The sequence below is a fragment of the Cinclus cinclus genome, chromosome 6 (genome assembly GCF_963662255.1).
Source record: "Cinclus cinclus chromosome 6, bCinCin1.1, whole genome shotgun sequence".
Classification (NCBI taxonomy): Eukaryota; Metazoa; Chordata; class Aves; order Passeriformes; family Cinclidae; genus Cinclus; species Cinclus cinclus.
This window is the reverse complement of record NC_085051.1, coordinates 18,913,199-18,925,894: the sequence shown is the minus strand read 5'-3', so window position 1 is coordinate 18,925,894 and position 12,696 is coordinate 18,913,199. Positions and strand designations below refer to the sequence as shown.

The following is a 12,696-nucleotide window of genomic DNA, read 5'->3' as shown; positions in this document are numbered from 1 at the left end:
TTTAATTTCTCAGACTATTTCAGTAACCAACATACACATGAACTGAAGCTCAGTGTTAATACGTTGACCATAACTCTCTTAAAGGTCCTTTAAATGTGATTTTGCACTTGCAGACCTTCAGGTTTCCATGCCTGACAGACCTGCCAATCCCCTGTGAGTCAAGTGACTAACTAGAGCAGAAAAAGTAAACACATTTTCTGGACTCAGTTCACTTTACTGAAGTTTTCTAAGTTATTGTTTCCTCATTTTAAAAAGTGCTGTGTTCCAAAGCAGAGTTCCAAAAAGGGAGAGAACATCACTTCTTCAGTTATGTCATGTGGAAACAAAGCAAGAAGCCTGCTTAGCTTAATGCACTTTCAGAAGAGTTTACACATTAAGATCCACAGATATCAATTGCTTAGTAGAACTATCCAAATGAAAACCACTATGATTATTCCCCTTACAAGGATGTCTTTGTTTGAAGACTTTAGTGTCTAAATACCATCATCTAGCACCAGAACAGTTGGCTTCTGAATTAAATCCAGTAGGATTACATAGTAAATTACCAGTGTAATCAAAATTAGCAATATAGTTGGAATGCATTATTATAGCACACCCTGTGAAGGGTGTGCAACCGGAACCTTGCTCTGGTCAATCAGGACCTTTTCAGTTCACCTCAGAATCTGCAAGAGTAGAGAGGATGGTCTAAAGACTGACTTACACTTAGTAGTACATATGGTTTATTAACAGACTGTCCCTCTCCACAGCACAGATGAGGTATTATTGTACCATGAAAAAAGGGACAAACCCCCACCCCCAAAAACCCGTAGGAGTTCTTTCCATAAAATAACGTAAAAAAGAAACACCTGACAAGTCTATTTAAATCTGACTTTCCTACATCAAGGGATGGCTTACATTCAGCAATAGTTCAGCCAAGTTAACACAGTCCTGTCATGGAGAAGGATTAAATGATGGAAGGTCAAAGCCTTAGACCTGAAGGTAACATGCAAAGGCAGGATGGAAGCATTTGTCATGTACACAGATGGATTACATTCAAACACAGAACTATGAAGACTCATCACAACCAGTACCACACCCACGTTCATGTTTATCTGACATACACAGAAAATAAAGCAAGGCACAACTACCCAGGGCAGGATCCATCTCCACATGAAATGTAATAGCACAGGAAAGTCTCTTTTAAGTACTTCCTACCAAACTTTATTCACACACATTTAGATAAGAGAAGTTAACCACTATGTGACCAGCTGCCATAAGGAAGACTGAACTAATTTTGTGCATTTTAATGCTGCATGAACTGGGCCATGTCTGTTTCTACAACCATTCCCATGCATTTCTATTGGCCCAAACACTGAAACCAAACAAGTGGTTGTATTCAGTATTCGTAACCAGGATGCACAAATGTTGGATAAAAAGCGCAAGAACTGCAAGCTCCTGAACAGTGCTTCTCTTACAGTAATTCACTGCATGCATTAACTTATATAACATCATATATCTGAAATAAAGTTACAAAAACTTGACAAAACCACTAGCAGAACACCAGCATCTCTTCTGGAATGTAAGGGGCTGGACTACAATTAAAAAAGGGAAGCACAGGGCATGGGATGGTCTAGTTCTATCACCTCTCTGGGCCAGAACAAATGCAAGAATTTTTATGCAACAAACATGAAAAAACAGCTGAAGCACAAAACAGTGAATCTTTTCACTTCTTCCACTGGCCCAGAAAGATTGCCCCAGTGAAATTACAGTCTAGCAATACAAAACTGTTTAATGTTAACATTTAAGCAGAGCAATGTGAAATCTGTGCAATTTAAGACTCAGCATTGTTCCATACCACACCTCTCCAAATGTCAGGTGAAAAAAAATCAAAGTTATGTACACTCCTTAGAACACTCATGTTACCACACAATCAGGAGTACTTCTTCCCAAAACCTATTAAGTAACCCCTGGGACAGACAGTTTACAAGGAAACTTGACCTGAAAATGTTGTCCACAAGCATCTATCTGGTAGTGGTGAGAGCTGAAGAGCCAAGACATTGCAGCATCTGAACTAGTCTAGAATTCTCATTTATGAGCTAATTGAGTTTATAGAAAAAACTTCACAATAACCAAGGCAATTTTAAACTCTAAGAAGCATCTCACTTAGACCAGAACATAAACTTCAAATGCTTTGGCTATCAGTAACCAACACCTTGCTTAGAGGATACATTTGTTTGCTGAAATGCCACCATCCACATTCAGAATGAGGATAAGGACTGAAATTCCTCATGTTTTCTCATAGGAGTGCTTTAGGATGCTAAACTGGCCTAGGCAAAGCAGCTTTGCTCTACCCCTTGCTGTGCAGTTACTCTCTGTTGGCTCCCCAACACTGATGAAACTTCTACCAAGACATTTCCAAATGAAAAAAACTTACACCAAAAGTGGCAAATGCAGGAGGAAAGAGGGAAAAGAGCTTTTCTGCCATGTCCACGGGATGAAACAGTTCAAAGGGTCCATCAATCACCAGGGCCAAGGAAGAGGGAACACACCATTAGGGACAGTGCAATTGGCATCTGACTCTTCCATCTTTGCCCTAAATTATATCACCTCAAGCCTGTTCAAGATTACAGAGTAAAAGCTTCCCTCAATCTCAAATAAGATGGGTGATGTTGGATTTGGACAATTCAGCATCAGTTCTACTGTTGCCTCAACCAGCTGAGAATCTGCAAGTGCAAATGTGTCCTGAATTCCTGTACTACTACTCTGGAAATGCAAAAAACCCCAGTAACACTAACTCACTGCTTTAGCAGTAAACTTAACTTTTTTGTTTGAACATTTTAGAAACAACTATTGTAACTTAAAGACAGCCTTAAGTTGAAAGGCATGAATTTTACCACAGGTTTCTTTTATAACTATGTGTTTTATTCTGTTCACTGCATTAGTTCAAAGACAAGCATGGGTTTGGATTTTTTTTTTTTTTTCCTCAAGTTCATCCTCCTATTCCTCTTGTGGATTAGGCCTTGAAAGCTGGACATAAAACAAATTTTGAGGCACATGAAAAATACATGGAGTTAAAAGAAAGCTACTTCAGCAACTTCTAACCAGGACACCAGTGTTCTTTCTGTATAGACAGTGCATTTATGTATATTATTTGCTCTATTTTTTCATGCAAAATCCCAGTCTTGTTAAGAAGAATACTAAAAGACCATTTGCAGTTCAGAAATTAAGTCAGCAGCTTTTAGGAGCGCATCAATGTTTTGCCTCCTGAAGCTCCAGTCAGCTATAGCTGCAGCCAGAACTGGAGTGGATTCTTGCATGAAGACAGCAATTTCAAAATTAAATCCAAAGCAACTTGTAACTTCTGGCTTAAATTTTCACTTCCATTAAAATGAAGTTTAATAATAAAGTTTTCTGGGACCTGCTGTTCAGGTAACCTGAATTTTTATTGTAAATTACATGAACTGCACTAGTTAAAGGCTATGGGCAAGAGTATCTTCCTGGTTTTCCTCATACTAAGCTTTACAAAGCCATTCAAATAAGTTTTGACAGCTGCAAGTTCTCAAGTTCTTTTAATCAGGACATCAAGAAATGCTACCATATCCTGAAAAAACTGACAGAACTATTCAACCCACCTTACATGCATACAGAAGCTAAATACTTCTTTAATGACAGTATCATAAACATGTTTTGCTTTTCAAAATTAAAGAATCCCTAACACTCTTCAAAGAGTGTTCAAATCCAAAATAATGAAAAGTGGAAGATATTTCTTCTTTTAGTCTTCAATTTAAGCAAGTTAAAGCATCTTGTATTTTGATTTGCTCACAGGCAAAGACCACTAAATTGACTTGATTTACCAAAGAGCTTAAGCCCCATCTATACCTTTTTCTACAATATCAGCATTTTCAAGTTTAACAGTACAATCCCTAGGACAAAAGTAAAAAAGTTCTTCCAATGCCAAGCAACAGAAAGAAAACACAGAAGCAGCACCTAGACACAAGGGGAGTGATGTTACTTTAGCATACTAATTTCTCTAGATTTTGGTATCTGCATTTAGCAAAATGCTTTAGTGCCACCTGGAATCTTCCCCAGCCTAGTGCCAATTGTACAGCTTTATCTGAGCCTTTAACCAAACAAGAACACTACTTTCCTTCACAGAACATACCCTATATATTCAGGGAAAACAGTCTACACAACAGTTTCCCCACCTCTGCAGATATCCTGAGGATGAAGGTTAAGTACTTAGAAAACTATTCTAATACATATGAAATGTCAATTAAGTACTCGATGCCAAACAAATTAACTTTTCGCTCAAAGACTAAGACAGCTGAATAGTGACTCAACATCCTCCTTAGTATTGAGCACTATGAAGAAAACTGCCCAATATTATTTAAACAATGAGCACTAAAAAAGCATGACCAGCTTAGCTTTCTAAGATCAGTCTCAGAAAAGTTAAGACAATAATGCTTTGAATGGGAAGATTTCACCAATTATCACCTACATAAGTTTAATGAATTACCGTCATTTTTATTTAGGTACAAGCAAAAATATGTTTCAGAAAAGAAATAAAAAACCCAGGAAAATCATGAAACTTCAGTTTCATGCCTTCCCAGAGAAGTCTGAAGGGGCTATTAAGCTAATGCTGTCTTTCTTTCCCATTCCCCAGTTCCACAGGCAATTTATATTTTGGAGACTCCAGTAACACGTGTTTTGCAATGCTGTGCTTTTACAAACTACACACAGAGCAATCACACATTTTTTTTAGGCACAAGTGCCTCTGGTATCTCAACTGAACAGAAGTAATGCCTTCACCATGGAATTCTTCTATTTTGTTGGACAACAGTACAAAAATCAAGACTGTCCAACAGAGTAAGACACCTTCTTCCAAATGCAACACTCACCCTAGTTTAAAGGAAAAAAAATTGAAGTTACATTTAAAAAAAGCCAAACCTACTATTTTCTCTGTGATCTTCAAAATAATCTTTTTAAAATTCTACTTCATTGCTTCTTTCTGGAGTATCAGAGGAGCAGATTTGTTTGAGCACCTTTCAGAATTCTCCTGGAGTCACAAGTGGGAACTATGGGGCAAGTCTGTCAAAGATTTAGCAGCAGTTCTTAATAACACTGTTTCCAAAGAGTGATTAGTCTAAATTTTTACACGGAAGTGATCCTCAGCTGTGCAATACCATAAGGACATTAGTATGTACTTGCAAACAGAGTTTAAAAAACCCATTCAAGCAATATGCCATAGTTAAGGGACACAGTGTTTTTTTGAAATGACCCTTCCTTCAACTTGCTCTTTTCTCTTTCATTTTCTTTGTGCCCTTTCAAGACAGAGCTACCACACAGTAACTCACCACAGTACTTTCAGCATCCATCCCTTCCTACAAGTTCTTTCTCTTAACAGTTTTCTCCTGCTCAAGAAGAGCCTCAACTCTCACCAAGTATTACTTTACTAACTAGGAGTTACTGAACACACACAATTAAAACTCATCCCAATGCAAGACTGAAAACAGCAGTGATAGGTTATAGCTACACAAAACTACAGTGATACTTCTCTGCAAGATGCCTACTCAAGGGATTTAAAGCATAAAGTTTCAAAGAAACCAAGCTATTTAAAAGGCAAGCTCAGAATTTAAAATGGTATTGATTACAGCATTACGTGATAGAGCCCTAGAGAGAAATCCCCTGCTGAGCCAAAGACTTAGAAATCAATTTACTTAGGACCTTAAGTCTTCTATCCTTTTCAGTAACACTTAGGGTTCCACACAGACTTGTTAACTGTCCTATTACCATTCCAAAAAGTCAAGTTACTGCTATGCCAAGTGGCACAGAAATTAACTTAGTTTGAAATGCCTTGAAGTCCGTAACAAGACTTCTTTCTTAAGTGGTTTCATTCAATGTTCACTACCTACAATAATTTTGTAAAAAATTACACATCTGGATAATCTATAATCCCTTCTTCTTATGAGGATGAGATCAGTACCATATTACAAATTTTTATTATCTCTATAAATAATTTCATTGCTGGTTGCATGGGGCTACAGCTTCAACATAGGAGTGAAAAAACCCAACCCCACTGCATTCTAATCTCCAGCCTTATGGCTTGGATTGCAAGTTAAACTTCAGAATTCCCAAGTCCAGAAGAGGGGAAGGTGGACCAGTGCATTTCAAAGAAAAAAAGTACTGTACAGGTATTAACATCACTGCTTTCTGCTATGCCCTAAAAGGTATCCACCACAATAAACATCTGCTGGTGTTTCCTATAATAAATAAATATATAAATAAGTAAATACATAAACCCTGTGGGTTTTTCAGACTTTTAATCTTTTTTCCACTAATACCCTCATACATAAAAGATTCAGAATTATTCTTGTCTGCCTTCAATATCCTGTCTCTCCAATTCCAATCTGGGCAACTAAATTTACTAGTCAATAACTCAGGCATTAGGGATGAATTAACAACTTGCATTTTTACAAATTATAAATTCGCATTTTTGAAGCAGAGCATCAATGCTAAGTGTAGCTGCTACTCATTCAGCTATGTTAAAGTTTTTTGGGTTATGTCCTCAAAGTAAGTCATATTTAAGTACAGCAGGAAGGCATACTGGATAAGGCAGACAGGAAAGGAGGCAGGAAAAAAAATACATGGCAATCTATGACTGAAGTCATATTAAGAAAACTGTACCCGGCCCAACTACCGAGTAATTAAAGCAATCAAGCGTTAGTGGGTTGAGAAGTAGCAAGTTCAGCCTTCAATCACTTATTACTCATACCAGAGAAATTTATAAACTTTTATATTGTGACTCTAGAAGACTGCCTTAGCGCTTACAGTACAGGCAAGAAACCTGAAAAGACTCATTTAGTTTTTAATGCTGATCCTTAAGAAATGCAGATCTCTCACTAGTGTTACCTTTACCATCTCCTTTATCAAATAAATTTCATTCAATACAGTGTTCAGTGAACAATTTTTAGCTATTTAGATGTGGATTAAAGTTGTAACCAAGAGCCCATCATCAGCGTCAAGGACACACAGAGAAGAATCCTTTGATGAATATTTGCTTGTCACAGCCAAAAGGAAGAACTGATACTTCATGGCCAGCTCACTGTACCTTCTACAGCTGTCCCTCACAGACAAGAAAAGACACCTACATGTCATTACCCTCAGAGCTGCCACTAGCAGTGACAAACTCCTCCTTTGTAATAGCCAGAAAGGACACAGAAAGACAAACATGACTGACAGGAACAAAACCCCTGTGCTGGTGAACCTTCTAGGTGCATTTCCATCTAGACTGACCAACGTGGACATGAAATGGACAGCGAGTTCCCAGAGAAGGGACATGCTTACATCAGTAGGAACCCCCTTACTTAAAAGTAGGTCTGTTCCTGTCACCCCCACAGCTTTGTTTCAGCTGCCTCTAAACTTCCCATCCTTTTCCAGGAAGTCTGGTGACAACAGCTAAAGCTGTCAAATGTAACCTACTACTTTTTATTTTCTAGAACACTTAGCTTACAGTTACGTAGACATCCAGCAAGTCCCTCGAGACAGTAGCAGAAGAAATAACATTAATTCAAATTCTGCAGTTCAAACCAGACCTAAAGTTTACAGCTGAACTCTTAAGACTTGAAACTGGTCAAAGTAGTAGGTATGGTAAGCAAGAACAGAATATGGACAGCCCTACTTCTGCAAATCACAGAAAGAATAAGTATTTTTCAACAATACCTAACGTATGATTTTTGCCTTAATGAAACTTAAAGAGTAATTGAAAAAAAAAAAACCACACACACAAAAAAACCTCTCCACACAAAACCCCTTTTTTCCCCGCCACACTAAGTATATTTGAAACACAAGACTTTGTTTTCACTATACTTACAAAAAAAGCAAATAGTAGTGTATTTTCACTATTTCTATGATAATCACTAATTGTATAAGCACTCGGCTACAAAGATGCAGAAATCCACCCTGTGGAGGCAGCGACTTACTCTCAAGTTGCTTGCTGCAAGTTGATATTATTCCAGTACTGTTTGCATTGTGAAAGGAGTGCATCTGCTACTCCCTTGTTTTCTGCTCTAACAAAGGCTTAAACCAGTTACAATACAATAGAAAATGCAATCACACCTGCACTAGCATTGCCTACAGCCACTGCATAAAGCACTACTTGAAGCTTTTAATCTACCAGTTAGGTTACTCCCACAAGAGAGAAATGTGCAACACAACTGAGGATTAGTCTTTGGCTTTGCTCTTGTAAATGAGCATCACGTACATTTACAAAATAGTTAGGAAATAATGGGATTCACTTCAAAAACCCACAGCAGGAATTCAACTTGCACTACAAAATCTTATTTTATATAATGGTATCCAGTTAGAAATCCTGCCAATGGTCATCCAAGAAGGGAACTCACCCGCTGTGTAACAGGGGTGGGACACCTGAGATTCACTTGCGTAATTAACAATCAGAATGCTTTTAGTACTGAAATAGCTATTCTGTAACATAATTAATTAACTCAGAAACTACTTTATACTTAAAAATTTTAAGTTTTCATCCTCCATCCTAACTGTGTTTTATCACCAAACTGAAAACCATATGGCCATCTCTCAAGCCTCACCCAGGACGGGCCTGGGCATCCTAAACAGGCTTTAGAGACTTCTTCATGTTTAAAAGTATCTTTTGGCACAGGTGACAAGAGATGGCCTATAGTGTTCCTGTGCTATTTTCAAGAAGGCCCAGTAGACACAGACCAGAGACCACAAGGCCATGTACTCTACCTCCTTAGAGACACACAACCTAAACTGCATAAATGTTCAGAAACATCCCATTCAAAATTAAATTGGATAAAATTTTAAGAACATTCTAAGGAAACTAATCAATCCTCAAATCTCACCACTGGGCAGTTTTCGCTTGTATACACAAATTTTTTTATTCTCCTTTTCTACTCTCCTGCCCTTCATTAATCAAATCCCCACAATGCATTTCCCAGGCACTCTTCTCCTGGCCATTTTGCCAACATGCCTAACAATATAAATCTCCCCTCCAATGGAGTGTTACAGCTTCACTGGTCCATAAGGTTGTATGCTGAGGTGCTTTTGCTATTCTTTTCCACAGCTGGAATGCAATATATCCCACAGCTTTGTCATTGAACATTTCAAGTTTAAGAGGAAAAGATACATCCATTTAAAAGAATGAAGGGATGACTGTATGAACTAACAGCAAGAAGAAAAAAAAAAAAAGTCAAAGAGTGAGTCAGGAACTTTTTCACCTATTCTAAATCGCATACAGCATTTCAAACATGCTTCCTGACATGTTATATAAGCTATTAAATAATCAAGGGTCACAAAAGTCTTGTATTTCATACCAACAATTTTTTTGCCAATATTATGTGAAGAGCTATTCCATAAACAGGCAAGCTTAAACCACACGTCCTCCCGATCTTCACAAGTCAGTCTATTCCACTTCCTGAGAAGTGTCCCAAACTAGCAATAAAGCTACATATAACATCCAAGAGTAGAAAAATATTTTACTTCAGTTGCTTAGTAGCATATAGTTTCTAAAACAGATGCTGGCATTCTGACACACTACAGAAACAATTAGACATGCTATGCAGAGCTTTCAACATGAAGTTCATTTTCCCTGTGCATCTTCTCCTTGATCTTTCAGGCTTGCTTCCCACCCCAAAAATATCAGGACCACTAGTTTCTCAAGTTCTTTGCTCTCTTCTTCCAACTTACCAAAATAAGAAGACACAAGCAAGATATTACTTCTCATTTACCCATACTTGTTTTACTGTTGCGAAAAGTTTTGCCAAAAACAATACCTCTACATCTTGCTCCTAGGACAACCCAACCAGACATCTTATCTTCTAGAATTTGGCTGTGAGATATTAGCTTGAGATAACAGAGTATTCCTAAACCTGGCATATGAGATAGAAGAGTACACAGAAAGATTAAGGCTCACAGGTGAAGGTGCTACTACAAAAGACTAATCTAGAGGGCACACAATGTGCTGAAGCCATCCTACCTTACCACAGAAAGGGATCACTATGCTCATACCAGCACCTCCTCTGCCCAAGCACAAAAGCCATGGCTTCCCCCACAGTTCAAAAGGTCATGAATTAACTCACCCAAGAAGAGCGAATACAAAAGTCTCCCACCTACAAAGATGTTGTATACTATGCTGAAACACTGAAGCTAAAAAATGGCTTATTGCAACATAGTTACAAAGAGCAATCTCTAACTGTGGGGTTACATACTTCAAGCTTGTTAAGCACTTGGACAAAACAGGACATTAGTGGACAGAAAGGAGAGGGGACCAGACACTGCTTCAATATATTTCTCCCTTCTGACTGTCCCAACCTTCTGACTGGTTGGTTCTGAGCCAGCCCTTTAGCATTTCACAGCACACGCACGTCAAGCTTAAGCTGAGTAAATAAGCAAAGATGTTGAGCCATAACAGAGTTCATTCTCTAAACATCTATCAGTACTAAAGCTACACACACAAATTTCTGCTCTAATGCTGCTAAATTCAGGCGCCACCTACTAATTCACTTGATTTTCACTCTTGGAACACAATCCCTTAAGTGAAAAACAGAAACATTAAAAGGAAAAAGTCAATTTTGCTCACTTCAGCAGCTCAGCAGAAGTGAGCAGTTTACAGGCAGCATTGTGACGAGACACAAACTCCCCAGTACCTTTTAGTCCATAAGGGAATAACTATAATGAATAGCATTTTTTAAGAAATCCAAAGCTGTAATGCTTACAGCAGTTTACATACAAATCTAACTGGCTTGTAAAGAAGCTGTAACGCTCTACACTACTTAAAGGCATTCCTGTTAAACAAGTTGCTCTTCCGGAATTTCTAAACTACAGCTTTCACTTAAGTCAGTGTTTTCCTTGGTCACTGTAAACAGATCTCATCAACAGTTCTTCTGCTACAACAGTATTTTCAAGTAGTTTTAGAAGATAAATTCCTGGAGTAACTCAAGACAGTGCAGGATTAAATGACAATACATTTTGCTTTACAAAGAAAAAGCAAATAAAAAGAATCCCTTGCATTCAAGTAATATCACAGATGGACAAAACAATTTAAGTGAACCTAAGCAAGTACTTAAAAATACAAGCTATCAAGAAAAAAATGTAAACTGGATATCACTTTTGCATGACGACTCATTAACAATTTACATACTGAAAAGCAATTCTGCAGTGTTATTTTCTACTTGTTTCTAAAGAAACTCTTTCAAGCTTCAGTTCGTCCACGTCTTGCAACTGAAAACATAAATAACACAGACCTAAGTAATCAGAGTCTTATTTGAATACCTGTTGCACTGGAAATAGACCACTCAGTTCAAATAACTGCAGCAATCTTTCTGGAACACTGAAACAGAGAGACTTCCCATCTTTCAGCACCCCAGGAAAAAAAAAAAAAAAAAGCACACAGGCATTTTTGTAATGCAAAGACACACTGCACTATTAGAGTACCTTTGACTCATTTCACTGAAGGACATTTTAAACCTAAGTAATACCACTAGCAGTAACACAACGTTTCATTTCTAAGTTGTCAGCATCTCAAAGGATCCCTTCCAAAAGCTATCCACCTACTCCTAAGTTTTCTCCACGCTTCCACTCAGAACATTTTTTTTAAATAGTAACACACCCATTCAAAGTATCCTACTGTTCTGACTTAAACAACATTTATGCTGACAGAAGTGATCTTTAGCCTGAACTGCACTTATGTCATACAAGATAGTCTCGTATGACACCAAATAGACTAAAACCCTCTTACACTTTGGAAAGTTCTTAGCAACCAACACAAAACAAAACCAGAAAAACTGGCAGGTTCTCAGTGAGATTTTGCCAAATGTATTTAACACCAGTTAAAGCCTACCCAAACACTGCTACGCTCTTAAAACATTGTAGTTCAGAGAACCTGCCCCGTTAAAGCCCCAGAACAACCCAACCACCCCAGTAGAGAAGCCCCGCGCGGCAGCCGGGGGCAGAAGCGGCGGCGGGCAGGGAGAGCTCCGAGGTGCGGCCCGGCCTCCCCGCCGCGCCCCGGCCCCCGCGCCCCGCAGCCGCGCCCCGGCCGCTCCGGGCCCCGCGTTGCGGGTGGCCGCGCACGACCAGTCCCGGCAGCCCCGGCAGGCCCCGGCCCGGAGCTGCCCGAGCAGCGCTCGGAGCCCCCGCACGGCCGTGAGCGGGCGCCAGGCCCGCGCCGCCGCGGAGGAGGCGCCGCCGGAGCGCTGCTCCCCTGGAGGCGGCGGAGCAGAGATCACGGTGCCGTCCTCGCCGTACCTCGGCAGCGCGTCCCCCGCCACAGGCCCCGGGTGCCTCCGCTCAGGCGGGAAAACCTCCGCTCGCCACCATCACCGACGCTCCAAGATGGCGGACATAGCAGCTCCGGCGAGCCCTCCTCTACCTCCGCCCACCTGCCAATCACCTCGTCCCGGCACCGCCCTTCTCCCCAGTTCGCGTCTTCCTATTGGGCGCTGTGAGGAGCTCGGCTTCTCACTGGCCGCCGGGCCAATGTCAGTCACCCGACTACGCGGCTGCCACAGGGTGGGACGCGGATGGCGGCGGGCTCTCGGCTTCCCGTTGGCCAGTCAGCGCATGGGGCGGGTGCACCTCGACTCCCACCTTCCCGGCCTAGCAACAAGGCAACGTCACGCTGACAGGCGTCTCTCTCGGCCAATAGAGAAAGCAGATTCCTTTTAAAAATAAACCCGTTCC

At 40.0% G+C, this 12,696-nt stretch overlaps 1 protein-coding gene across 4 annotated transcripts in view; it reads right to left on the bottom strand.

The window, feature by feature from the left end:
- PPP6R3 (protein phosphatase 6 regulatory subunit 3) overlaps positions 1 to 12,394 on the bottom strand; it is a 50,429-nt gene extending 38,035 nt beyond the window's left edge. The window contains exon 1 of one of the 4 annotated variants that reach the window (XM_062494189.1): positions 12,262 to 12,394. The gene's annotated coding sequence lies outside the window, so the exon portion shown is untranslated. The remainder of the gene's footprint in view (positions 1 to 12,261) is intronic. The other 3 variants (XM_062494190.1, XM_062494188.1, XM_062494192.1) reach the window with 3 other exon arrangements.
- Positions 12,395 to 12,696: the final 302 nt, after the last annotated feature.